Source organism: Malaclemys terrapin, chromosome 15 (assembly GCF_027887155.1).
Source record: "Malaclemys terrapin pileata isolate rMalTer1 chromosome 15, rMalTer1.hap1, whole genome shotgun sequence".
In the NCBI taxonomy this organism is placed as follows: domain Eukaryota; kingdom Metazoa; phylum Chordata; order Testudines; family Emydidae; genus Malaclemys; species Malaclemys terrapin.
In genome coordinates this window covers 8,387,987-8,390,783 of record NC_071519.1, presented here as the reverse complement: position 1 = coordinate 8,390,783, position 2,797 = coordinate 8,387,987, and positions in this window count along the sequence as shown.

Below are 2,797 nucleotides of genomic sequence, written 5' to 3'. Positions count from 1 at the left end.
CGAACATTTGAATTTTATTTCCTGTTTGCCCAGCGTGGAGAGCATAGGTGACCACAGAGAGCTCATCAGCACAGATAACCATGGAGCCTGATAATCGAAAAAGAGCACCAGCATGGACCGTATGGCAGGTACTGGATCTGATGGCTATATGCGGAGAGGATTCAGTGCTAGCAGAACTTCATTCGAAAAGACAAAATGCCAAAACTTTTAAAAAAATCTCCAAGGGCATGATGGAGAGAGGCCACAATAGGGACTCGGATGGGTGCTGCGTGAAAGTAAAGGAGCTCAGAGAAGCCTATCAAAAAACAAAGAAGCCAAACGGTCACTCCGGGTCAGAGCTGCGGACATGCCGCTTCTACACCGAGCTGCATGCAATTCCTGGGGGGGGTTGCCACTAGTACCCCACCTCTGACCGTGGATTCCGAGGTGGGGGTAATCTCATCAGCCACACCTGAGGATTCTGCGGATGGGGAAGAGGAGGACGAGCTTTTGGAGTGGACACAGCACTCCATTCTCCCCAACAGCCAGGATCTTTTTCTCAGCCTGACTGAAGTACCCTCCCAACCCAGTATCCAAGACCATGACCCCATGGAAGAGACCTCAGGTGAGTTTACCTTTTAAAATATAAAACATGGTTTAAAAGCAAGCGTTTTTTAATGATTACTTTTCCCTGAGGACTTGGGATGCATTCGCGGCCAGTACAGCTACTGGAAAAGTCTGTTAATGTGTCTGGGGATGGAGCAGAAATCCTCCAGCGACAGCTCCATGAAGCTCTCCTGGAGGTACTCCAAAAGCCTTTCCACAAGGTTTCTGGGCAGTGCAGCCTTATTCTGTCCTCCATGGTAGGACACTTGACCACGCCATGCTAGTAGCAAGTAATCTGTCATTGCATGACAAAGCCTGGCAGCGTATGATCCAGGTGTTTGCTGGTATTCAAGCAACATCCGTTCTTTATCTCGCTGTGTAATCCTCAGGAGAGTGATATCGCTCATGGTAACCTGGTTGAAATATGGAAATTTAATTAAGGGGACAGAGGTGGCCGTTCCTACTGAGCTGTTTGCCTGTGGCTGAAAAGAAATCCTTCCCTGCAGTTAGCCAAGCGTGGGCGGGGTGGGAATTGGCCCTAAGCTTTTTGCGTTTGGCTAGCAGGGATCTTCCCTGATACTAGCGACTCGGTGGAGGGAGGGGTAAAGCTATCATCCAGAGAATTGGACGGGGGGGGGGTTAGTTTTTTTTGCTGCTGCTGAAGGTTAACAGGAAAACCACAGCAATCAACTGGCTTTGCTTGGTATGTGGGAAAGGAGGGCGCAAAAGCCAAAAGACAATGGCTTACCATGGCCGCATGCAAGCTGAATTCTGTTGCCCAGACCTGCGTCTGTGATCTCTAGCAGCAAAGCCACAGGCACTCAATATTAAGAGGGAAAATGCGACCTTGCACAGAAATCACATGTGCTATGTAATGTGAATAGGGTTGTACACCATGAAAGAGTATAAGCATTGTTTTGTAAAATGTATCTTTTTAAAAAATTCTCTCCTTTTTTCCCCACCCTCCAGCAGCTGCAAATTTTTCAAGCCTCCCTCCTCCTTCCCGAAGGCTATCTCAGATAAGGTGTTGGAAAAAGAGGACGCGAGACAAGATGTTCGCGGAAATCATAGAATCCACCCGCAGTGAAAGAGCTCATCTGAATGAGTGGAAGGACACGGTTTCAAAGTATAGGAAAGGTGCCAGTGAACGTGAGGACATGAGGGACCAACGTGAGGAGAGGAGAGACGCTCGAGATGAGAGGTGGCGGCAGGAAGATCAGAGGAGGCAGGTTTTCATGAAGGAGAAACAAACATAAATTTCACACTGTAGCCTGGCCAGTCATGAAACTGGTTTTCAAAGTTTCTCTGATGCGCAGCACTTCCTGGTGTGCTCTTCTAATCGCCCTGGTGTCTGGCTGTGCGTAATCAGCAGCCAGGCAATTTGCCTCAGCCTCCCACCCCGCCATAAAGGTCTCCCCTTTACTCTCACAGAGATTGTGGAGCACACAGCAAGCAGCAACAACAAGGGAGATATTGGTTTGGCTGAGATCTGACCAAGTCAGTAACGATCCCCAGCGACCTTTTAAAGTTCCAAATGCATGTTCTACCCCCATTCTGCACTTGCTCAGCCTGTAGTTGAACAGCTCCTGACTCCTGTCCAGGCTGCCTGTGTATGGCTTCATGAGCCATGGCATTAAGGGATAGGCTGGGTCCCCAAGGATAACTATTGGCATTTCAACATCCCCAATGGTTATTTTCTGGTCCGGGAAGAAAGTCCCTTCCTCCAGTTGAAATGCCTGGACAGTAGCTTTGAAAACCAGTTTTGTGACTGGCCAGGCTACGGTGTGGAACTTCTGTTTGTTTCTCCTTGATGAACCCTCCATGCCCCCCTCCCCGGTTTACTCTACTTCCCTGTAAACTAACCACCCTCCCCTTCCCCCTTCGAACACCACTTGCAGAGGCAATAAAGTCATTGTTACTTCACATTCATGCATTCTTTATTAATTCATCACACAACTAGGGGGAAAACTGCCAAGGTAGCCCGGAAGGGGTGGGGGAGGAGGGAAGGAAAAGGACACACTGCAGTTTAAAACTTTAACACTTATGGAAGGCAATCATCTGGGGTGGAGTGACTGGGTGGCCGGAGGGCCCCCCACCGCATTCTTGGGCGTCTGGGTGAGGAGGCTATGGAACCTGGGGAGGAGGGCTGTTGGTTATACACGGGCTGTAGCGGCGGTCTCTGCTCCTGCTGCCTTTCCTGCAGCTCAGCCAT